Here is a 27,549-nt window from a genome sequence, read left to right on the forward strand (position 1 = left end):
AGATCTATGTGACGGGAACGAAAATCTATTTGTTTTTTCAGTTCTCAAAATATAATAATTACAAGCAAAATTTCTTAGCGGACCTCCATAATTACGTACATTCAAATGTATCGAGTATGAAAACTAATGTACTCATAAGTACAAAAAGATATCAAAGCAAGAGCACGGTCTGTGCCAAGAAATTCCCGATACCGTGGTTACGTAAACATCCTGCACACGTACATAGGGTAGGAAGCGGGGTGTACCCTCACCCAAATTTTCCTAAAATCCGGAAGGATATCTCCTCCTGGAACCGTTTATATCTCTGGCTTACCGTATATATATATATATATATATATATATAATAATATATAATATATATAGATATATATATATATATATATATATATACTATATATATTTGTTTGTTTGTGTGTTTATGTGTGTGTGTGTGTGTGTGTGTGACAGTACGCTCGGAAATTGCCAGTACGTCTACGAAGTTTTGAGGCCACCATATATATTTTATATAATATTAAAAGCAAGATTTGCACTTCTATTCAAGCAACAAAGCATTACCTTTGCACGATAAACAATTGTTTGAAGAAAAATTGCCGCAAGTGTTTACAGATTCCAATTAAAAAAAAAAAAAATGAAATTATTAAAATGTAGCTCGATGACGATAATGACAGCTATAAATAAACTTCGTCTGTGAATGCATCTACATCATCAATAAAGGCACGAAAACGAAAAACAAAGATTGTACAAACACACGAGCGCGCACATACATAGGAACATATATATCCATATAATATGAAATATATGTATATATATATGTGTGTGTGTGTGTGTGTGTGTGTGTGCGTGTATCACACTAAAATTCAATATAAACTATTAAAAGTAATTTCCCCCCCCCTCTCTCTCTCTCTCTCTCTCTCTCTCTCTCTATCTCTCTCTCTCTCTCTCTCTCTCTCTCTCTCTCTCATTTACATCCCACAGCAACATGAAGAAAAAAATTTTGCCTTCAGCTTGGATTAAAATAGTTCATATTAGGACAACTTTGCAAATTACTTGGGTACACATGAAATTACATGATGGCGAAGAGGCCTTGAGAACACTGTACTACACCTGTATGAGGTAGAGGCGAACTGATAATCCTTTAGAGAAAATAAAGATCTAAGAATTGAGGGACAATTGTTTTTATTCTATGAAACCCTACAGAAAGGAAATGTACTTTCCCTATAGGAAACGAAAGATAAAAACGGCAAAAAAACCAAAGAAAATAAAACATGCTGGAATAACAGTTTACTTAATAAGCTATTTTTTAGAATAGTGTTCAGCACCAATACAAAAATTTTTTTGCTCCAAATGACTTCATTAGTTTTAAACTGGGAATATCAGGGAATTATGTTATTCACTTGAACAGCTTGAGAGAACAGAGATGAGAATGCTGAGGTGGGTTATGGGAATATCGCTGCTTGAGTGAATGGAAAATGATGAAATTAGAAGAAGGGCAGGCTTAGTCAAGATTACAGAGGTGATAAGAGAGTCTCGACTGAGATGGTATGGGCAGTCGAGATGGTATGGGCATGGGCATGTGTTGAGGATGGATGACGAGGAGGGAGTGAAGAGGGCATGGTAGGAACCTGTTAAGAGGAAGAAGATCAAGAGGGAGACAGAGAATTAGATGGCGAGATAAAGTGAAGGAAGATGCGGAGAGAAGAGGTTTGGTGGAGGATGATGCCTTTGATAGAAGGCAGTGGAGAAAAAGGCGCACCAGGCAACCGACCCCTTAATGTAAGGATAACGGGGGGAAAGACGATGATGTTGTTCACATGACTATAGCAATATATGCCGTGGATTCTTGTGTATTATGCCTACACGACAGAGAAGAGCAGGAGTGAGCTAAATAACACTTTCTTTTTCCCTTACATTGTGTGAAGAACGATGGAGCTGTCACACAGGTGCTCTTATCTAACATGTGCTCAAGAGAAAAAGAAAGGGGAAGAGCGAAGACGAACAATAAGGCCTATCTCTGTTTGGTGCAACAAACCTGCTTCTGAAAAGAAGGAAGAGTGTTATTAAGAATCATACACAACCAAAGCAGCTGGAGATAGATGGAGTATTAACTGTGAGAGAGAGAGGAGAGAGAGAGAGAGAGAGAGAGAGAGAGAGAGAGAGAGAGAGTCAAATATATTGATAGTCGTAATCATGCTTCGCAATTATTAACAATTAATGAATTCACGACTAATGTTTGTCGCTGGAGGTCAAAACCATATAATTATTTCTCTCGGTAATTGAAATTTATTTCTCTTTCGTGTTTGGATAATCAAACCTGAATATTCCAGGCAGCTCTTCTTCCCTTTATTCAAGTCAAGTAACATTGGAAGGGTTGTGACATTGTGTGTGTTCGTATGTAAATGTTTTCATAATCTGGCAGATAGGACGACAGCTGATTAAACGTTCTATCTCACAATTATACCAATAAGTCTTATCACTTCATTTGCACTCACAATATCACATCTAGTGTGTCAAATCTATATCGAACAGTAATCAACTTCTTGACAGTGTTTCATGAAAATATAAGAATTTACGTAATGGCTCCTTATAGGAATCTTCAAAAATATCAGATCACTCACACACGCATACACATACAGTATATGTCACTTTCGAGGACTTAAGGTGGAAACAGAAACCAGGTCTTAATGGGATTACCAATGAGATGTTGTAGTACATTGGTAATAGCATTGTAACGGCTTGACTGAATAGTAGACGAGGGTTCGTTTCGTATTCTAGAGGCGGGAACGGTCCCAAAGAAATGGGTTAGAGGAATGGTGTTCTACTGTATAAAGATAAAGGTGACACAGGTGACACAGGCTTCAGTAGCAATTACAGGGGCAGAACGTTACTCAATACATCAAAGAAGGCATAGGCAGGATTTTGTAGTAAGACGGCAGTAGGAGTGCTGACAGTGATAAGAGTTTTATGATGGAAACAACGGATTTGTTATAATATGCAGATGAGAGACTGATTATTTGGGTGTCAGGATGGGATAGTGTAGGAATTGAGAGAAAACAAATTAGACGACGGATATAAAAAAAAATGGAAAACAGTATTGATTGTGGATAGAGAAGATATACTGCAAAAATTAGTGAAGAAGTGAAGAAGTTTCAAAGTGTGAAAATAAGGTAAGGTTAAGAGTAAACTTGAGCAAGAGTAATGTTACGATAGTAAACGGAAACCAGGAAGACGAGACAAGGAATGTTAATGTGGATGGAAGGACGGAACACTGAAACATAGGTATTTTAGAGTATATAAAACTGGTGACGGTAAGATGAGAAACGAGCTGAATCAGAGAACAGGTGAAGCAAGGAATGAGGAGGAATGGAGAGGCCAAACGACCGTGAAGAGACTTGGCATGTTTACGGAATCGAAGGTGGCTCAGAAAAACTCTTTAAGGAATCAAGTGTGGGTGTCACTGAGTATGAATGAGAGGAAACAGGTCAAAAATGGGCCCAAGTTTCTTCGGCGTAATCGAGTTTCTTTACAGAGTATAATGCTGTATGAAACTCTCAGCTACGGCCCATGAGACATTCAGCCACGACCCGGCAGTGGCCTGTGTTGTTGGCACGCGTAGCGGCGCCAGACGCACGATCACGGCTAAAATTTAACTTTGATCTGAGGGTGGCCAGGAAAAGTGCGGACCGACAGACAAAGCAGCACAACAGTTTTCTTCTACAGACAACTAAAAGGCTGAACTCATGAGATGAGGAAAGACAGGAGGACGAAAGGTTGGTAATAGGAGTACAATTTCGACGACTTAGGACGTAGAGGAGAAAGGCCTAGAAATGTCTGGATAGATAATATGAAAGAGGTATTTGAAAGGTAGGGCCTTAAATACAAAATACAGTTCAATGGCGCAATGAAGGTATAGGGTGTTCGCCACAATAATGATGAGCCTTTGCGTAAATGTTAGCCGGAGTTAATGATGTCATCAAAGGTTTCTACATGAGTGATTCAACGTCGATTTACGAGTTATGGTATGAATATGGCATTAACCATTATCTTGTTAATACATACATACATACACATATATATTTATTGCATATGCATATTCATTTCATATAATACATATACACATATATACATATATATATATATATATATATATATATATATATATAATATATATATATATATATATATATATATATATATGCATGTATAACTGAATCACGGAAGTTAGGAACGTGATAAATCCATAAATAAAGATATATGCCACGAAGGAAAAATAAACGAATGAGTAACTGCGAGACCTTTCGACGTTTCCACGTCCTTTACTGAGCAGAACTGCTCAGTAAAGGACGTGGAAACGTCGAAAGGTCTCGCGGTTGCTCCTTCGTTTATTTTTCCTTCGTAGCATATATCTTTATATATATATATATATATATATATTATATATATATATATATATTAATATATATATATATATATATATATATATATATTATATATATATTATATATATATATATATATATATATACATTATATTACATACCTATACATATGTACAATATCTCCTTGCCGGCAGGTACACTGTACTTCATCCATACCATGATGGTATGGCATACTTAGTATGTTCAGAATTACCTTTAATAATATAAAATAAATTGTACCAACAGGACAATTTAGAAAACCGAGATGTACCATCACGAAAGAGCTCTCAATCCCAGCAACTGTCGACAAAAGCAAAGGCTGAGGTCCTCTGTACGATATCCTATTGCATAAATGAATCACCATTTGCATAATGATGCTGAAGAAACAAGACAGAAACCCTTAATGAGCAACAGACACAACTGCTAATAACCCTTGCGAGTGACAGCTCTGCATGACAGCCCATTAACCCTTCTCTCTCTCTCTCTCTCTCTCTCTCTCTCTCTTCTCTCTCTCTCTCAGGGCGATCCAAGCGCTCTTTAATTCTCAACCCCTTGTCCCCGAAGTAATGCTTCCCCTTTTAGTATATCGCCTTGAAAATTTGAATTCAATTTTAACATTTAACCTTCGTCTCTCTCTTCTCTTATAGCCAATTATTACATTAAATAAAATTCCAGCCAAAGGGTTAGTTTTGCAAGATCAGGATTTCTCTCTCTCTCTCTCTCTCTCTCTCTCTCTCTCTCTCTCTCTCTCTCTCTCTCTCCCAAAACGAGTGTGTTAACGATAAAAGACAACCCTCAAAAACAAACCAAGGCAAGGAAGTTTCCCACCAACGATTTCCTGGATTCCTTTGGCCTCCCTTCATCTTGTCAACACTCAAAACCCACTCATTTTACACAGGAAAATGACATATGGTCCTTCATTTAATTTTCCAAAGTGGCTAACAAATTTTTTGTTTTGTTTTCGTTTTTCATAAAGCAGTCACGCAATGCGAGATACGCGTAAACAACTATCCACTTCATAATAGCGATTAATTAAGCCGCCAATGAGCACACGATAGCCCGCCACCCATACAACGTGAACTAAACAGATCTGAGGTTGCGAGTACAAACACAGCCACCACATCGAGCCACCACATCGAAAGAGCAACGAGGAACTGACGAAGGTCGGAAATCCCACACGAATAAACGTTTTATGCAATTCGACTCAAGCGTGTGGAGGAATTCTCGCCTATAAGAATAACGGATGAGTTTTGGGCTCATTTCTCCTTCTGACCCACATTCGAGGGGACGTGGGAGCCATGAGTTGGCAAAACTTGTGAGAAGACACCACTTCAAGGCCAGAAAAAAAAAGTGAGAAATTTAATGAGTGCCACTGCAACCAGTCCTGTTGGGAAGGAAGCTGACCCAGTTTCGCAAAACTACGTTATGTGTAACTGCTGACAACAAACTGTGATATCATGATAATAATCACTGTCACTGTCATTTTAAACACTCATTAGCATCATTAACAGTGTACGGAAATGCCACGCACGGGCTACATGTTGGGGAGAGCCGTATTTACCCTTCTAAATTACCATGACTTAATGTTTCCCATTGCGGAGTATTACGACGCGCATTAATCTACGTCGAAAGCAGAATGAACCTGCTAACCTAACGAGCTGTTAATGACTTCAATAAATTCAAGTTAATTTTATTTCCAGTATAACGACAACTCACACATATATATATAGAGTATATCTGTCCAGTCAGTGATGACTCATGTATTTTAGCAATTTATGTAATTGCATCATATTCATAATATATATAGTACATTAAGAAGCTCTGCATTTCCTCGTCTAAGATTCTACGACAGTTAAAGTTGAGCGCGCGCGCACACACACACACACACACACACACACACACTATATATATATATATATATATATATATATATATATATATATATATATATATATATATATATATCCTCCTTAAATCTACGGTAGAAAGGTGAGTGAAAACCTGGGGACTAGGAACAAGTACTTTCGTAGTATATTCTACATTTTTAAAGTTCACACAGAATAGAATAGAAGTTGGACTGACCTTTATAGACAAAAACAGAAAGGGGGGGGGGGCAGGGGGAAGGGTTACAGTTTGTTAATCTGGGCGGCGTGTTCTTTAAGCAAAAGAGACAAGGAGAGAGGATCAAGGGACAATCCAGAGTGGAGATTTAAATTCCATATTGACGTGGATTCAATAAAAGTGGATTCAAGCAGATTTCTTTTGCAATGATCTTTGACCCTGCATATTATCGAGGAATTATCCCAGTATATGTTTATATATATATATATATATATAATATATATATATAATATATATATATATATATATATATAACGCACCTGTCCTAATCACAGTTATACTGAATATTCTTCATGGAATAAGAAGAACGTGAAACGCTCCATTTCTATCCCAAGAACAAAACTTCAAAACTACAAACAATGCCGTCCATAATATGTCGAAAAGGTATATGTCTGATAATCTAAAGACATAACGGACCATATGTCAAGACAATTCTTTTTTTCCTCTTGCGAAAGTTTCTCCAGAGAAATTCCGTCATCCAAACAATATTTCAGTGTTGGAAACTGTTTTCATTTGCACCCATGGAGGGTCAAGGTATTGCTCCATTCCAGATGTCAATCAACTTTCAACTTTCTTCGTCACCATAGATTAAAATCTCTCATGGCAACTGTTCAATGCCGAGAAATATGACTTCGCATGTGATGTCGTATTTCATTCGTAACATCTTTATTTTCTTGCAAATGGACAGTATGGCAAGTTTCTAGTAATTGAGAAATTTTTTCCCCTAATTTCCACTGCTACCATTAATAATGTGGACTCAGCCAACATTAACGTTCAAGTTATGCGTGCGGTAAGTCTCCAGCATACCTTCAACGTTATTATTATTATTTTTTTTTTTTTAATTTTTTTTTTTTTTTGCTCTATCACAGTCCCCCAATTCGACTGGGTGGTATTTATAGTGTGGGATTCCGGGTTGCATCCTGCCTAATTAGGAGTCCATCACTTTTCTTACTATGTGCGCCGTTTCTAGGATCCCACTATTCTGCATGAGTCCTGGAGCTACTTCAGCCTCTAGTTTTTCTAGATTCCTTTTCAAGGATCTTGGGATCGTGCCTAGTGCTCCTATGCTTATGGGTACGATTTCCACTGGCATATCCCATATCCTTCTTATTTCTATTTTCAGATCTTGATACTTATCCATTTTTTCCCTCTCTTTCTCTTCAACTCTGGTGTCCCATGGTATTGCGACATCAATGAGTGATACTTTCTTCTTGACTTTGTCAATCAACGTCACGTCTGGTCTATTTGCACGTATCACGTATTATTATTATTATTATTATTATTATTATTATTATTATTTTATTATTATTATTATTATTATTATTATTATTATTATTATTATTATTATTATTATTATTATTATCAAACTTCCAAAGAATATTACGGTGTTCATTAGGAAGAACTACGGAGAGGTAAAGAGAAATACAGAAAGAAAAAATCTCACTTATCAAAAAAGAAAAAGACATTAATAACTAAATAAAAATGCATTCAAATCCAAGGAGAATAGAGTTATGGTAGTAATGGTGGCTTGAGGCTGTACAACAAACCTCGTACCCACAGCTTACTTCACCAATACCACAGTACCCTCCAACCCAATTTTTTTTTTTCTTACGCAAAGCCACACCTAAGCATGTGGGTTACCTTCGTGCCTTTACTATGATTAAATGCATTCACTGCTTTTAATGAGTTTTACCTATAAATTCATTTTCTGAAAAGGAGTTCTTCATACACTGTGCACGATTTCCATATGAAACTGAGACTAAAATAAACTTGATACAAAATAAAAAGCCCTTTACGCTGATCCGAGTTAAAACAGTCCTCTGCTTCGACATTCCAAGACAAAAAGATTTATAAATCGATTACAATGACATTTCCTTAGGAGAAGTCATGTTTGCACAACGACAAAGATTTTGGCCGTAAAATGAAAAAAATACCACAGTACTCAGTTACTAATTCTTCCAACACCAAACCTTTAAAGTACTGACTTCGTATATAAAAAAAATAGACATTGACAAAGTCCAGATCTTGCCATAATAAATATCCGCCAGCAACTGACTTTAATTATTGTTTATTCAGTATTTATGTTTCGGAGAAGGATACCACATTAGAGGAATCAATTAAAGCGTGCCCTACAATGGTACTAATATGTTTTTAAAACGTACTTTCACTCCCAGCTTCACTGCTTTCAGCCGTATACTTTTCATCCGTTCCTGCATAACTGTTAAACTTCTTCAACTTCATCCTGCACGATTTTCACTTCTTCATTTTATGAAACTTCTTCGGGCGTGGTCTGTGAGTATGTCTAGATGTACGGGGAAAAAACATACGAGCGAGCGAGAACGTCCAGATATACACAAAAAACATAAAAAGGTATCTGTGTTCAACAAGTTTCAGTGTCTGAGACTAAACGCAAATAAATATAATTCTCAGTGACATTCAAAAGTTGTAAAACGCCACGAATTATTAAGTATAATGGATTATTACATTTTCCTGAGTTAAATTATTTGACGAGCATTAAGTTGAATCGCTCTGCTGATCTCTGTGACTAAAAACCACAATCATGTAACAAATTAGTTCGTCATACCGCAGACACATGTAACACAAAGGGCTGTATACAGAGTTAGCATAATTACATCTTATAAAAAATATATATATATAATGCATAGTAGCATTTCGACAACCAAATTCGATCTTAAAAGTTAAAAAGATATGCACTATATTTTTCAGCATAATGAAACCGATTCGAGAATGTCTAGAAACAAGAGTTCAAAAAGGTAACTTGAGAATACAACGCCATAAAAATGAACCAATTATTACGATTCTCCTGGTTTATAGATATGAGTGGTCTTTTCGCTTATATTTTTCCTCCCCTCATTCCTTGTTCCAGTCTTTGGTCATTTCTTCTGTGAATTAGCAAATAGCAATGTACGCATTCTTAGAAGAGATTTTGCAAAGCTGAAAATATAAAAAAAGATAAGGGTACTGTACCATATTATGAAACATCACAACTCTCTCGTCAGGTTAATAAATAAAACCTGAAATGTATGAGAGAGAGAGAGAGAGAGAGAGAGAGAGAGAGAGAGAGAGAGAGAGAGAGAGAGAGAGAGTCGCTGGAAGGGAAGGGTACGATCCCCAGCTAGTCATTATGAATAATTCAGCAGAATGAAACAGACAGGGAATGTCATCTAACAAAAAAGTGAGAGAGAAAGTTGGGATGCATTCAAAACAAGGCATGGCTTGCGTCAGAAAAAATGGACATAAATAATGTCGATGCAAAAATGTAAGGAATGCTGACACACTAAATGGAAAAATTTCAATAATTCAAAATGACTGAAAAACCAGTGGGAAAACTCGGAGATATTTCCACACGATTCACTGGTCTTATATAGCAAAAAGAAAATTATATATGTATATGTATATGTATATATATGTAGTATATGTATATGTATAAATGTATATGTATGTATGTATATGTATATGTATATGTATATATATATATATATATATATATATATATATATATATATATATATATATATATATATATATAAGATGCTAGGCTAGAATATCTTGAAATAATAGCGAGATCATCATCACAGTCGATGAAAACTGAAAAATGCAATATATATGTTATATATATATATATATATATATGATATATACATACACACACACACACACACACACACACACACACACACACACACACACACACACACATATATATATATATATATATATATGAAAAGGTGGAGAGAGGAGAAACTGTCGAAAGAGCTTGAGCAATCTGCTCAAAGATGTAACGAATTTCGTGAGATAAGAGTCAGAGGAGTTTCAACGTTAAATTAACGACTAAAAAATGACAGTGAAAATTAACAGAAACAACAAAGATCAGATGAAATAATACACTAGGAATTGCTTACATTTTATTTGCTTACTTTTTATTTCTGTTTCAGGAGATATAACTTGTAATGTGTTGTTCAATTTGGTAAAATTCCGTGAACCCAAGGGGTAGATATAAATCAGAGACAAAAGAAAGAGAAGGCAATCATTCAAATAAGTCAAGAATGAATCATCACGATACATAAGCGAGTCAGTAAGAAACCTTTCTCTAACTAAACAGCAAGAGAAACTTACTTTAGAACGCATACATGTACGTAATTACATAAGCATATATATATATATATATATATATATATATATATATATATATATATATATATATATATGTGTGTGTGTGTGTGTGTGTGTGTGTGTGTGTGTGTATGTATAATGTGTGTCTTTAATGCGCAATGCCGATACCAATGCTTGTATGTATAAAAGTACCTCATTTACATACCAAACCGTCAAAACTCCGGATTCTTTCTCACAGACAAAGCTGCCCTTCACTTCATACAGTAGCGCATATTTAGTCTTTGGAAACAAAGCACAAAATGTAAATTATGTCAACGGATCCCTTTTTCATTTAGGTTTCACATTCTGAAAGGATTTGATTTGCAAACAATTCTTCATTTACTGAGCCACTGAGAGAAACAACGTTACCCCTCAATTTTTTAATCATTAACGAGGTAAAAATCGTATGTTGAAATGAAACATTAGAGACGCAGACATTTTGACGATTGGTAAGTGACAGCAGGTACAAACGAGGGACTCACACAATCATATACTCAATACGAGATTTTCCGAATAGCTAGATCGGTTAAATAAATTTAAATGTACTGCTAACTTTCATAGGTCAACGTATTCAGACACTCTGTGAGACGAGACGATGCGAGCGACATTCATCAATAGTGAAATAAACATATTTTTTTTCCAAAGCTTTATTACCCAGTCCAATAATTTTCTCATCGCCAATAACATTTGAAAGATAATATATATTGTTTAGGTTAACCGAGTAGAAAAGAAACGTGGATGTTATGAATTCAATAGGTTACAAAAAGCTGTAAAAAAAGAAATAAATAAAAAGAAGATGGAATAGGTTACAAAAAGCTGTAAAAAAAGCTAACGTTTTAACACCGAAGGAAAATTTTATTCACGAAAAACGAAAAGGTTGAAAGAACCCAGGGAAAATACAAGCGAAGAAGAACTACACAGTTCGGAAAGAGAAGGGAAGCAATGCTCACAGCGAACCCAATCAACAGACTGCCAGCCTGGACACGTCAACTTTAGAACAGATGGCCTGGCGGGTGTTACACCTCAACATCAGAAGAAAACTTTTATTGCAACCCTGGACACGTAAACTTTAGACAAACAGTCTGGCCTGGCGGGTGTGTCTGTTACACGTCAACATCAGAAGAAAACTTTTATTGACAAGTGATTCAAGATGGAAATGACTAAAATACTACCAGTATTTAGAATACGGGCAGATTAATGCTTTCAAAACGCGATGTACACCTTTTATGACAAGATATACTCTTATATCAGGGACGCTGACCGAAATAAATTAAATTTCATTCAACCCAGTAATAAGAGAAACATAGGCAAGAATATCCTATTTAAAATTAATGAGCCAAGCAAAACATATAATTACGGATGTTCGTGACCATATGCAAGGCAACAGCTTTCAGCATTTCAATTTTGCAAGATTATACATGAGAGAGAGAGAGAGAGAGAGAGAGAGAGAGAGAGAGAGAGAGAGAGAGAGAGAGAGAGAGAGGAGGTTGTTACTGCAGGCAACCTAGAGTTCCAGAAAGGTGACTTATGACCAACGCGACCGAATTATGCAAATTGTCGCTCAGAGTATAATTTCACTTTATTTTCTCAGGACATAAATTAGCCAAATTAAACCGACGTAATAAGATGGCTTCCAGTACTAACTCTCTTATAACTTCTATGATATTCCATTAATGATATTTGAAGACTAGTGTAAGCACACATTTACTTCTTTCAAATGTAGCAGTGTGTTGTACTGATACCAATTTACGTTTTACAAAATGTTGTAAAACGTTTAACCTTGCTTATACTTAAACAAATGCCTTTGAAAGCAGGAGAGATCACCGAGCGCTATTTGTCTTGTTATAAGATCATAATAGTTTATAAAAGAATTTTTAAAAATATCCCACGAAATGTTTACTTTTCATTAGGATCAGAAAAGTAACGAGAAGCTTACAAGGAAGCTCTGAAGAGAAGCTAGCCAGAATTACCTTACTGTAGGTTGTGCAGAACACAAAAGATATTTTCAAGGGTAGACTTCCTTGAACCCACAATATAAAAGATTGCGAAGAAAGATTTCTAAAATCTTCTTCGACAAGATTTATTTTTTCATTCTGTATTATCACAAACGCGAGCCATTTCAGTTAACGACCCAAACACAACTTATAATGCCCGACGGAAAAAGTCATTGAAACTTCTGCAACGACCAAAGATCGAGTAAACTCTACGGTGCAATGTTGCCACATTTCATTATTAGTATAACATTCTATACATTATATTTCAAAACATTAGGTTACTGAAAAGTAATATTAAATTTTGCTTTACAAACCTTTTGTTTATTTCCGTTTTCACAAAAATAATCAATGAGTATAAAAATTCAGGTTACAAAATTCACATCAGAGGAAGCAGTGCGGTCTTACTTGTAGCATGAACATCCAAGACGAAGTCAGGAGAAAGTTGGGACTGTAAAAATAAAAAAAATAAAAAAATAAAATAAAACTAAAGTCTTGTCGGTGGTGAGTGAGGAATTATTGTACCTCAACGATGTTGATCTTTGGGCAATAAGGGTGATATATGAGTGTTCGCATCAAAATACTGGTTTATAGAAGTTAGTCTAACATGAAAATCCTACAGCTGCCGACATTTTACTTATATCAATTTGGAACAAAATAATCGCTTGGAAGAACGTACAGTGAAATCCACATAACATTCCTTCACTTAAAGACTATTATTGGAGACTGCCGCCGAGCTCTTCAAAACTTACGAGGTTCAGATAAATATATTCAACACACTCTACATTACGAAGCTGACAACACAGTTAACTAAACCAAAGAGAGAACTAAAATAGTTTGAAAGAGTTTAGAAACAGCCATCGCGCCACGACTGTCTTTGATAAAACAATGACCTAAAAGAGCATCGGGTGTTACTATCTACGTATAAACAAAAGATAAAAGTCAGATAAGGAGTTACTACTTATGTAAACGAAAGAGACTGCAATGCAGGAAGAAGATATATCAAGGAGGAAACGACAGAAGAGTAAACCTTGAAAAAGTTAAATAAATCAACGCACTCTGAGCAATACCGAAGGATTTTCACCTTTAACGTCATAAAAAAGAATGTAGTCAAGCGGCTGACTTGGACTGACTGATCTGTGAACTGAGAAAAAGATCGGTCTCTGAAGATTGGAGGCATTTTTAAAGCGACATTGGAGGACAATGACTAAAGAGGGCTGGGCAAACTGAATCACCAATGAGGTTACCTGGGACGGCTGGAGAGAAAGAGATTCGGTGGACCGACAGAGATTGGATTGAGCAAGTTACTACAAAGGCAAAAAGCTACCGACGAGCCACCGAAGGCAAAGGAAAGGGAACAGATATTCATTCCAACGCAAAGGAGAATGGCTGCATTGCATATTCTCTGTTGAAGTTGACACGGCTCAAGCCAAAAACTCCTCGGAGCGCGAAATTATAACACAAGGTATGACAACGTCTGAAATATTCGCCCTATAATAGTACGGAACTATACTCTGTTTTTTTCCATCTGTCCATCCGCCTGTGGTGTTTTTGTATGGTAACACTGCGTCCCGGGCTTTAGATAGTTACATTCAGCTTACATTCAACGATTATAATAATATCCTATTTCGAACATTAACGGTGTAATTCGCATACAGTAAATTATTAAAACACTTTTCAGTTGCAAATGTACACCCAGATATCCTTTTATTTACCTAAAACTTACACAAAGCGTAACTATCTAAAGCCCGGGACGCAGTGTTACCAGACAAAAACACCACAGGCGGATGGACAGATGAAAAAAAACAGAGTATAGATTCCAAAGAATCTGTGTATGAGAATGTGAAATGAACCAAATGATGTTGTGTTTAATTGAGAGGACATGGATAAATTATCCAGGCCTTTATTACAAGGTTAGACTCTATGAAAGGAAGTGAATATCAAGAGGCACTGAGGAAAGAAGACTGTATGAAATGGAGAAGGGAGAGCTTAAAATTATTATACAATAACGGAGGGATGACAAGGATCAATATGAGATGAGACGAGACGCTGAATAACATACACGACGGTACTCAGAAGTATATACATATGTAATACATAAGCAAGCAACTATTCTTTTATTCAGACAAGCTCACAGACATACTGTCAATATATATATATATATATATATATATATATATATAGTTTATATTCACACATTAATATATATATACATGTATACGTATGCATATTTAGTAAATATATACTATATGTATGTATATAGTCAAACACATATTTATGTATGCATGTGTGTTTACAAAAGCTATTTGTCCCTTATAGCATACAGAATTGTAATAGCCACAATGACCGAATAGTATTTCGATTTACTGAACTTTTCCGACAAGAGTAACCAAATCGAGAACCTATGGCTATTACAATACATACATACATACACACAGTTAACAAAAATGCTATAAACGTCCGCAGTAATATTTTCATAATTCATAATTCAAATTTTAGTGATTTTCCGAATGAATAAGATAGCTACATTGACTAATAAAATCACTGTTGTCACACCTATCCAAGCGGTCTGATGAAATTAAATCCAGTAAATACACTCACTCTCTCACTCTCTCTCTCTCTTTCTCTCTACACATACATACACACGGAGACACACACAAACACACACACATATATATTATATATATATTATATATATATCTATATATATATATATATATATATATATCTATATATATATATATACATGGCGATCGTGAAACAAAAAACATAAAATTCCAAAAGCTTTATGTTTTTATTTTCATGTTCATTTATGTTGTTTTTATTTATTTTTCTTAATTATTACTAACATTTGCTTTAAAAATTTTCAATTTTATTTACTTATTTATTTTTAATTTTTTTTGCAAAAATATGTTCACCGTACCAAAAGCATTGAAATAAACAGCAAGATGAAAAATAATTTGCTAACGGAAACAACTATTAACAAATGTTAACGGAGTTACAATACCCGAAAGGCCAGGCTGGGAATTATGTGACTAAGATGTTATATTCTCTCTCTCTCTCTCTCTCTCTCTCTCTCTCTCTCTCTCTCTCTCTCTCTCTCTCTCTCTATCTCTCTTTTCATTTGGTAACTGAATATCTTTGGCTATATAATTACGGTTAACGAACAACTCACTGTGAATGGACAAGAATGGTACACAGCATGAGTTGTTCTAGTCTAGGTTTTCTGATGTGTTTCAGGACTACGTTAGAAAATGATCTTTTCAACACCTTCCAGAAACCTATTATAAAAACGAGATGTAAAAAAGAGAAACTTCAACTTACATTAGTGTCCGAAAGCATTATCCAAGCAAAAGCGCTAAATAATTTGGCAACATCCAGCAGGGATATATATACCTCTGGAAGGAATACATAAAACCGCTCATGGTAGCAAAAGACAACGAACTGGAAAACGCTAAAAGGAAGAGTAATATAAACATCAATGAAGAGAGAGAGAGAGAGAGAGAGAGAGAGAGAGAGAGAGAGAGAGAGAGAGGTTCAAATACACATACTACAGGCGAAGTTATTAACTTCAGAGTGTCAAAAGCAATGAAAAGTTCCACGCTAACATTTTCATCAACTAATCACCGCATGTTATTGCATCTTGTCGCGAGATATACTATATATACATATCGTCCAAAGAGAAAATTATTAGAAACACTACTATGTAATTAAGCTCTATAAAATTTACCTGTCAAACACATTTATGCTCGCAACGGTAATTGCCATGAAAGAATAAAAACAAACACAAAGAAGAATGGATATCCGGAATATTAATTAAAAGGCAATCAGCGATTGCAAAACTTTGCCAATGCAATAAGCGCAGTCAATTACTTAACGTCATTTTCTCTTGGTTTTACGAGTACGTGGAAGCAATTAATACAGTAACACACATATCTGCCATTATTTACATTTCGTTCCCCAAACAGCAAAAGGAAGTTATTAAGAAACGAAAGAAAATAACACAAAACCAAGGTATACAAGAAAATGAAAATCACGGGGCCCAGATCCTAAATGGAATCTATTCAATCACGCGAATCAGTGAATTAAAATAATCACCATCAATTCCCATAAACCACCGACGAGACAGCCAGACAGACAGACAGACAGACGGTCGGACAAGCCAAACCCCCGACATAAATAAACTCCACGGTGGATATTATTTATTTACGACATCCTGAAACTTTCGAGAGCATTCATCCTGGATTAACTTCAAAGAACCGCCCCGTCATTTCCAGAGGGACTGTTGTGATCCGAGAGGACTTTTCTTTTCTCCTTCTCTTAATCCTTTTTCATTTGAGAGTCGAAAGAAGTTCTTATCTTGTGCTAAAGGTTGCCGAGTTTGAGAGTAGGTCTCGATTTTAGAGGGTAGGACATTAGACAAGGGAACATACTCGAAATTATTACCATTTTGCACACACGCACATATGAGCATCGAAAATACGAAGGTCAACTCTGAAGGAAAGTTATGCAATGTCAATGAAAAGGAAGAAATTATATATATATATATATATATATAATATAATATTATATAATATTATATATATATAGATATATATATATATATATATATATATATATTTATATCTATATATATATATATATATATATATCTATATCTATATATATATATAATATATATATTATATATATATATATAATATATATATATATATATATATATATATATATATATATATATATATATATATATATATATATATATATATGTGTGTGTGTGTGTGCGTGTGTGTGTATAGAATCTACTGGTCATTTTTACTAGATACATATTATATAATTGTAAGAGCCACAGTGCCCTCTTTACTTCTCAAATTCTTTGCCCTTTTTTTGGATACGCTTGTCACTTAAGAGCCTTGAGACTCAACTTCAAAGAAATATGAAATTGTAGCGACAAGCGCATCCAAAAGAGAGCAAAGAATCTGAGAAGTTAAGAGGGCATTGTGGCAATAAAAATTACAAACACACACACGTGTATATATATATATATATATATATATAGATATATATATATATATATATATATATATATATACAAATAATTCAGGGGCAACGACCATTCTCATTGTTACAATTAACATTTACAAAACACGCGTATAATTACGTCAAAAATGAAGGCAGGCCACTCGAAGGCGATATTCCTAATACCCACATAAAGCGGAATAACAAGATTTAACGTCAGCGAAACGAGCCAGAAAGAGCAGGGAGAATTAGAAGGCTGACAGGAAATGGCCGAGTCCGTCACGCGAACCTCGACCTCCTCATCCTTCGCTCTTCGGAGGTCCTACCTGTCTGGCACGGGGACGCACAATTTAGGCTTGCCCGTGTTTCGTATAAAATATGTTTCAAGATGTCACTCTCGGACACAAATACACACACAAGCAGTAAATTTACAGAATGTACTTCTGACTAATGTAAAATTCAATTACGTCATGGCCATTCGATAACGCAAACTTTCACGCACGCAAAATATATATATATATATATATATATATATATATATATATATATATATATATATATATATATAATATATATACATACACACACATATACATAAGTATGTGTGTGTGTGTGTGTACATGTATGTACCTTCACAAACATGTACAAACACGCGTGTGAGTTATGGCCTTTGGATTCTAAGCAATTGTAGCCCTATGGCTTCGGTAACCACAATCGACCCACTGCCGGGTGTAAGATTAAAGATCCTGCCAAAAAAGGTCAATGACACTGCAACAAACTATGCTAAGTGCACCGTCCTCCCAAAAATAGAATTCTCTACTTATCTGAGTCAAAGGAAAATACCGGGCACGGATACCTTTTGGTATTTAAAATTGATTGAAAGCTTGCATAGACACATAGACACCTTAGCACCTGCGTGTCACCTTTCCCTCGCCTGCATTTGTATACTTCGCTAATTACTCTTCTCTGCACGCATTTTCACGGCAGCTGGATATTAATGACACATTTTTTTAACACGAGACATGATACTGCGGCATTTTATCAGGCTTTCTCATTCATTCGCCGCTCTCTCTCTCTCTCTCTCTCTGGAACAAATCTAATGAAAACATCTTGAAAATAATTGAAGAAGTTCCAAATAAAATCCAAGTGGTCAAGAGACTCATAAAGAAAATATACATAAACCAACATATTCCGACAAAGAAAATGAATAAGGTGAATCTTGTGAATATCCTAATTGATGCATTAGGAAAAAGAATGCCAAAAGCATGCAAACTGTGTAAGGTTTGGTATAGCATAGTCAATCCACAAAACCTAATCAGAAAATGTGCTGCATGCAACATTCCGACCCATCCACAGTGTGCTGAGGTAATACAAGATTTGAGAAAAGATACAAAAATTTTTTGTTCAACATGTCTATCATGGATAGACAATGTTATTAAATCAAGACTGAATGTACAAATAGTTGAGGATGAAGAAGAAGAGGAGAGAAGAAGAAGAAGAAAAGAAGAAGAAGAGGAAAACGGAAGAGAAGTAAACAAAAATGAAATGACAGAAAAAAATAAGGAAAACAAAGAACAAGATAAAAGTATGGATGCAGAGATACTCATTGATACTACATATGAGGCAATAAAGCAGCATACCTACGAAGAAATAAATTACGATATGACAACAGAAAAGCAAATCCCGAAGAGGCTCTACCCAGATCTACACAATGACGGGAAAGAGAAAAAATAGACACAAGAAAGACACAAAATCTGCAACCTTTTGAAAAGAGGGAATTGCAGATTTGGAGAAAGATGTTACTACAAACATCCTAAGATATGTCAAAACTATGAAATATATGGTAAATGTGCATACTTAGATGGATATGGGGATGATTGCAGAGATCTGCATCCAAAAATATGTAAAAACCTAAAAGAAGGAAAAGGATGTAAGTTCGACAAAAAATGCAAATATATGCACCCTGTAGCCATGAATCATAATCAAATAAATAACCAACCAAGTAATAAAATCCAAAATAAGAAAGAAACAAATAAAGAGAGAAATCAAGAATATCAGGTAAAAGAGAAAAGCAAACCACCAATGAGATATGCAGAGGTGTCAGCAAAAATTTCAAAGCATCAGCTCCGAAATTCTACTCAAGAGATAATAACTGTATTTATTATGCAAGAGGATATTGCAGAAACGGAGAAAATTGCAGATTCAGACACAAAATGAATAATTATGATGAAGGAAGATCAAATATTATGGAAAAGTTGGATTTTTTAATGTCAGAATTTCTGGAAATGAAAAAAAGAACAACATACCAGAACAGGAAAGAGACATGGGAAAATCCTTATTACTACCAGTATTAAATGAAGGAGAAAACACGCAAACCATCATAGTGATGAATGCGCAGGGTTTAGTTAACGAGTAACTCAAAAAGAAAAATAGAGTACTTAGAAGAACTAACCCAAAATGAAAAGAAAATAGATATATGAATATAAGTGTGAAACCTGGTATTCCAGAGACTGGAATGATGATAAATAAAGGGTTCCAAACTTATAGATCAGATAGAAAAAATAGGAATCAAGGGGGAACCGCAATATATGGGAAAGACAAAAAACAAGGAAAAATATATGAGAAATATAGTAACTCAGAATTGTGAAACTAATAGCGGTAGAATTTGAATCTGAAAAATTGATGAACATAGTAATATATAGACCTCCTAATACTAAAGAGTTTGACTTAATAATTGAAAAATTGGATGATATATTGTAGAGATCACAAGGACTGGTACTATTCTCCTATCTGGTGACTTCAACTTTCCTTTCGTAGAATGGAAAGAACGAATAGGAGATTGTGGTTGTACTTATACATATAAAAAAGAGAGTAATAGTAGTGCAGAAGATAAGAGGCAATTTGAAAAGCTATTAGATATGCTACTAGAATACAACATTCAACAAATAAATCACCTGCCAACAAGAAAGGAAAATACTTTAGACCTAGTATTTGTGAACGAGATGAATTATGTTAAAGAAATAATAGTTTATAATGCGAATATTTCAGACCATAATGTCATAGAATTAACAGTTCATTCCAAAGCAAGTGAAAATAGAGATAAGCAAGAAATGAAAAAGTGGGAAGGATATGGAAAATACAACTTCTACAGTAAAAATATAAAAGGTCAGAAATTAATGAAGAATTAAACAAAGATTGGGATAACATTTTCGTAAGTGATGACATAAGGTAAATACGGAGATATTATATAAAAATATTGGAGACATAGTGGAAAAATATATACCGAAGAAGAAAAGTAAACATCATTCATGCATACCAAGAGACAGAAGGATCTTGTTCCAGAAAATCAGAAAGTGGAAAAAAGGTCTTGCAAAAGAAAAAAATGCATGGAAAGTTATAGAACTAAAAGTAAGATAGAAAATGCAGAACAAAAGATTATACAATCAAAAGAAAATGAAAAAACGGGACTTGGAAGAAAAAACCCTATTAAATATCAAGCAAAACCCCAAACTATTATACTCATATGCGAAGAAGATGAATAAAAGAAGAATAGAAATAGGCCCTCTGAGAATTGAAGGGAGATTAACGAATGAAAAAAAGGAAATTTGCAACATACTGGCAGAACGATATAAGAGAGAATTCACCCCTAGAATAGATAATGAAGATAATGATATAGAAGTAAGGGATGAAAATAGTGAATATTTAGCTGACATAGATATTAATGAAGCTGATATTGTGCAGGCTATTAATGAAATTAAAAATGGAGCTGCTGCAGGGCCTGATGGAATTCCTGCTATTTTGTTAAAGAAAGTAGTTCATTCTATCGCAAAGCCACTTGCAATATTATTAAGACAAAGTGTAGATACAGGCAAGATTTATGATGAGCACAAATTAGCATATATTACCCCTACTTTCAAAAGTGGATCAAGACTAGAGGCAAGTAATTATAGGCCTGTGAGTCTAACATCACATATTATGAAAGTGTATGAAAGGGTAATGAAGAAAAATATTATGAAACATTTAATAAAAAATAATTGTTTTAATAAAGGACAACATGGTTTCGTACCCGGAAAAAGTACACAAACCCAACTGTTAGTCCACCGTGAGAACATATTCAAAAATATGAAAAGCGGAAATGAAACAGATGTGGTTTATTTAGACTTTGCAAAAGCTTTTGATAAAGTAGACCATAATATATTAGCGAAGAAAATTAGAAAACACAATATCGTGGATAAAGTAGGAAGATGGTTAAAAGAATTTTTACACAACAGAAAACAGATAGTTATTGCAAACGACGAGAAATCGGATGAAGTCAAGGTAATATCCGGTGTGCCGCAAGGTACGGTGTTAGCTACAATACTGTTTGTTATTATGATTGAAGACATAGACAATAATGTGAAGGATTCGGTAGTGAGTAGTTTCGCAGATGACACAAGAATAAGTAGAGAAATTACTTGTGATGAAGATAGGAACGCTCTACAAAGAGACCTTAACAAAGTATATGATTGGGCAGAGGTAAATAGGATGGTATTTAACTCTGATAAATTTGAATCAATAAATTATGGAGACAGAGAAAGAAAGCTATATGCATATAAGGGACCTAATAATGAGACCATCACAAATAAGGAAGCAGTTAAAGACCTTGGTGTGATGATGAATAGGAACATGTTATGCAATGATCAAATAGCAACTCTGTTGGCAAAATGTAAAGCAAAAATGGGAATGTTGTTACGGCACTTCAAAACAAGAAAAGCTGAACACATGATTATGCTTTATAAAACATATGTTCGTAGTCCACTTGAATATTGCAATATGATATGGTACCCACACTATCAAAAGGATATTGCACAAATAGAGAGTGTACAAAGGTCCTTTACAGCTAGAATAGAAGAAGTTAAGGACCTAGACTACTGGGAAAGACTACAATTCTTAAAATTATATAGTCTAGAAAGGAGAAGAGAACGCTACATGATAATTCAGGCATGGAACAGTATAGAGGAATAGCAGAAAAATATCATGGAACTAAAAATATCAGAAAGAGCAAGCAGAGGTAGATTAATAGTGCCCAAAACTATACCAGGAAAAATAAGGAAAGCACACAGGACATTAATCCACTACGCACCAGCATCGATAATGCAGCGTCTATTCAATGCGTTGCCAGCTCATCTGAGGAATATATCAGGAGTGAGCGTAGATGTGTTTAAGAATAAGCTCGACAAATATCTAAACTGCATCCCAGACCATCCAAGATTGGAAGATGCAAAATATACCGGAAGATGTACTAGCAACTCTCTGGTAGACATTAGAGGTGCCTCACACTGAGGGACCTGGGGCAACCCGAACAAGATGTAAGGTCTGTAAGGTAAGGTCTCTCTCTCTCTCTCTGTTTCAGCTTCTATTGACTCTGTACGACCAACAAACGTCAAGAAGTACTCATTCAGTTCATATTAAGCCTGATCATCTTCTAAAATCACCTCTTTTTCCTCATAAACTTCTAGCGAAAGTTATCACTTTCTCTTAGCTAAACGTCACACATTCCAACTTTGAACATTACCAATTCCTCCACACTCATCGTAATACTCTTCTTTTTCCTTGTCTCCCAGAGTCTGTTACTTTCATGATAACATTTACTGCCAAAACTGTCATACAAGTCAACCTCTGATTTAATATTATTAAAGACGACATCTGCCATTTCATCACGCAAACCTCCATTTACTGTAATAATTTTCCATTTGGACCGAATTACGTAAACCATAAGTTCTGTTCTTACCAGGAAATCCTTCGTTCTCTAACATCAGCCTCTGTAATTGTCACTCATTCTAGTGAACATTAGATCACCTGATGACACAGTTATTCTCACTCATTCGAGTGAACATTGCATCACCTGATGACACAGTTATTCTCACTCATTCGAGTGAACATTGCATCACCTGATGACACAGTTATTCTCACTCATTCCAGTGAACATAGCATCACCTGACGACACAAGTTATTCTATCTCGGTTCATATTTCAAACTTAAATTCTGTTCTCTCTCTATTTCCTTATTCGTTCACCAATGCTTTTACTTATAGATGTTGATAATTATTGAAATGCAATATTAACAATATTCTGAAAAAGTGCTAGCATATAATTGACGTTACAAACCCACTCTTATAACAAATAATTTTGGGGATCGCAACATTATGACGCAAAAGAAGCAACAACGAGAAACACTAAAGACGACGTCTTGAGATACAACAAAGAGAAATCTTTCCTGATAATCTGGTCGCAATCAGCATTTAGGCGAAAGATGAAGAAACTTGCTACATTGCAGAGATTACAAAATTGCAATCAGCAATTGCTTCCAGGCAGGCAGTGCAAATGTTAACAAAAGACTCTCATTCAGCCTAGTACCCTGATGGACTATACTCTGTTTTTTTTCCATCTGTCCATCCGCCTGTGGTGTTTTCGCATGGTAACACTGCGTCCCAGGCTGTAAAAAGTTACGCTTTGTGTAAGTTTTAGGTAAATAAAAGGATATCTGGGTGTACCTTTGCAACTGAGAAGTGTTTTAATAATTTACTGTATGCGAATTATACCGTTAAGATTCGAAATAGGATATTATTTAAAGCCCGAGATGCAGTGTTACTATGCGCAAACACCACAGGCGGATGGACAGATGGAAAAAAACAGAGTATAGGAAATGTCTAATTGATATATAAGGAATGGTTTCAGCAGGAAATGGTAGGGACTGCCTTGCCTGGGTCTTCCATTTAAATGGTTCAAATACTGCGTATTCAAGTGTCTGTCTGTGGCTGACACCATTCGACTAACAACTATGAACCTAATTCAATCAACCAACCCATACTGAATTTGCAGGAAACATGTTCATGTGTTCCTCTGTCGTCTGGTTCAGGAATGGAATGCTGGTCATTCAGTTTGAACGCGGAACTCAACAAGCACTGACTACGGAGAGAGAGAGAGAGAGAGAGAGAGAGAGAGAGAGAGAGAGAGAGAGAGAGAGAGAGAGAGAGTCTGGAATGGTTCATCAGATCACTTTCAAACTAGGAAGTATATGTTTGGATGCCCAAGTGTCAACATATAAATACAACACCAAATCCTAGTATTCTTGCAATGTCTCCCGATGAGATGATGAGTTTACGATTGATGGATGATATTTCCCGGGATTAATTCATCTAAATAAACTTTTGCGTTAATCACAACCTAAAATAGGCAGCTGTTTAATCCACTCCAAAATTTATGCGCAGGAATAATTATTATTTTCACTTATACAAAATACCGGAAAAAAGGCACAATAGAGATGTATGAAAAAATGTAACGGAAATAAATGAACAGGAGACATATCCAAGAAGACAGGCAAAACCACATCTACTACAAAAATAACTTTTCTACCGACAAAAACACAAACCTGAATCAACCTAATGCAAAATTTCTAAAATGCTACAAACGTCAGTCGATATCAGTACTGAGTGCAGTTTACTTGCCATGTATCTAGAAAGGCAACATACCAACAGTAACCAATACCTAAGAATTGCACAATCAAACGCATTTTATTACCTTCCCCGATTGAAAAGTGCAATTAAGATACATTTAAGTTGCTCGAATTTCCGATAAAAATGTCATGGAACTGTTCATTTTTTTTACACAAAGGTTCCATGAGACAACAAAAGAAACAAAGAATAGAATGACAGGCATTTTGACGAAAGAATAAGGAAAGGGTTCAAAGCCGCTCTTTACAGCACAGAAAACAAATAAACCTACAATTAAAAATATATGAATAAAAACTTTGAGTCTTGATAAAAAGAAGGACTAGTTTTAGTTGAAAAGATGGTTCTCAAATCTTTTCCTTTTGAAATCCAAAAGGTACTGATTTTAAATTAATGTCATTATTGCGACTGCTTGTAATTATCGTGAGGAACACTAACAGTCACTGTAGACAAAATGTGATTTCAATTAATATATTCAAAGTTCAGTGATGATAACTGGTATTAGAAACAGAATACACGGGCCTGGTTATGTATTCTTCACTTAAAATGATTGTGTCACAAACATCCATTGCAACACAAACACGCATCCCTGTATGTATGTATGTATGTATGTATGTATGTATGTATGTATGTATGTATGTATGTATATATATATAATGCAGTATAACAAGACTCTCGTTACCTAAGACAATGGTACCATTCACAGAGATTTAAAAGGCATCAATAAAACATTCGCTCAAAAAGCTTTCTATTGTATACAAGACTGAAGGTCAAAATGAATAAAATATGAAGTAAGCAGCTACATGAACTTTTGTGGTGGCTTTGTTGCTAGGCCACTTACACATCAATATAGCAGAGTGAAGACCATTTTTGTACCACTTCACTTTATAACGACGTTTAATGGCCTTAATATCACGGAATTCAGGCAAATCAAGGTCAAAGTAGAATTCGACCTTCATTTTGGGTATTTTTCAATGAAAAATAAATTTAGCCTAGATTTTCTTCGAGGGTTATGAAACTTGTTTAAGCTTGAGATCATTTCGTCAAGATTTTCAAGTTGAGTACGCCAAGATTTTTAAGTTCAATTCGTCAAATTTTCAAGTAGAATTAGGCAAGACTTTCAATTTCGATTCGGCAATATTTTCACGTTCAGTTCGTCGAGCTTTGCAAGTTTAATCTGTCAAGATTTTCAAGTTCCCATTTACGGAAGCAGTGTAACTGTGGATGACTTACGAGTGTCAAAATATGTAAAAATTTAGTAAAGTAAAATAATATAAGGACATGCATACTCATGGAGTATAAAATAATGACGAACTCACTGCGATCAACATATAAAAATTAACATGTTTGAAGTACTGGTATATGCTTGTATATACAGCGCCATGCATATGCTATTTTTTGGGCTTGCAGGCATGTGAATAATTCTGGTATGTGTATATATATATATATATATATATATATATATATATATATATATATATATATATATATATATATCCAAAATGAACTACTATAGAAAACAAGACCCAGTTTACATCGAAGCACATAAGAGACATCCATTCCAACCAAGTACTCGGTAGTTTCTGGAGAAAGATCGGACGCGTACCCTGACAGGAATATCATCATATGAGCTTAGAGTGCAGACCGCCATTCGCACTAAGCTCCCGCGAGTGCATAATGCAGTTAGCAAAACCTTCCTCGCATAATGGCCCGCGCTAAATCTGAGACCATGCTCAACATCTTCTCCTCCTCATGACACTACAAAACACTAACGGATGAAGGTTTTGACGCTTGTTCTGAATTAACATTAATTTGTATTTGAGTCTGTGGTCGTATTGCTTGGAGCAGTATGTACTTAATTGCTGATGATTATGAAATACAGAGGGTAACGGGATGTTTGTTGTAGGTAAATGATAATGACTGATAATTATCGTTAGGCAGAGAGTACAATCGAATGTTGATGAAACAAAGATTTTTAAAGGAGCTTTTATATGAATAGTAGAGAGACTAAACAGACTTGAAAATGAAATCAATTGACGTGTGTTAAGAATGAATCGAACTTTGAGCTAGAAGAATGAATAAACAAAATCATCTCCGATTCCTTCCGTATATTTCATGAATTACTCTGAAGAGGAAGAACCACGACGAACGATACGAACGATAAAAAACAAGAAAACCAGCAGAGCGTGTTCGCTAATATCATCCGAATACACTGTAATAAAAGTATTAGAGGCAAATTGTAGTAATGGAAGAGACCAAGTACGAATTATGAACAACAGTCTGGGAGTATAACATGCTGAACAAAGGATTTCTTACATATAAGGGGTATTTTGTACAAAAAA

General features: G+C 35.1%; 1 protein-coding gene across 2 annotated transcripts in view; it reads left to right on the top strand.

Annotated features, from left to right (window-relative positions):
• The window catches only part of LOC135217426 (solute carrier family 35 member F3-like), a 350,261-nt gene that overhangs the window by 77,808 nt on the left and 244,904 nt on the right, over window positions 1-27,549 (top strand). The gene's annotated exons all lie outside the window — the stretch shown is intronic.

The sequence above is a fragment of the Macrobrachium nipponense genome, chromosome 7 (genome assembly GCF_015104395.2).
Source record: "Macrobrachium nipponense isolate FS-2020 chromosome 7, ASM1510439v2, whole genome shotgun sequence".
NCBI classification, from domain to species: domain Eukaryota; kingdom Metazoa; phylum Arthropoda; class Malacostraca; order Decapoda; family Palaemonidae; genus Macrobrachium; species Macrobrachium nipponense.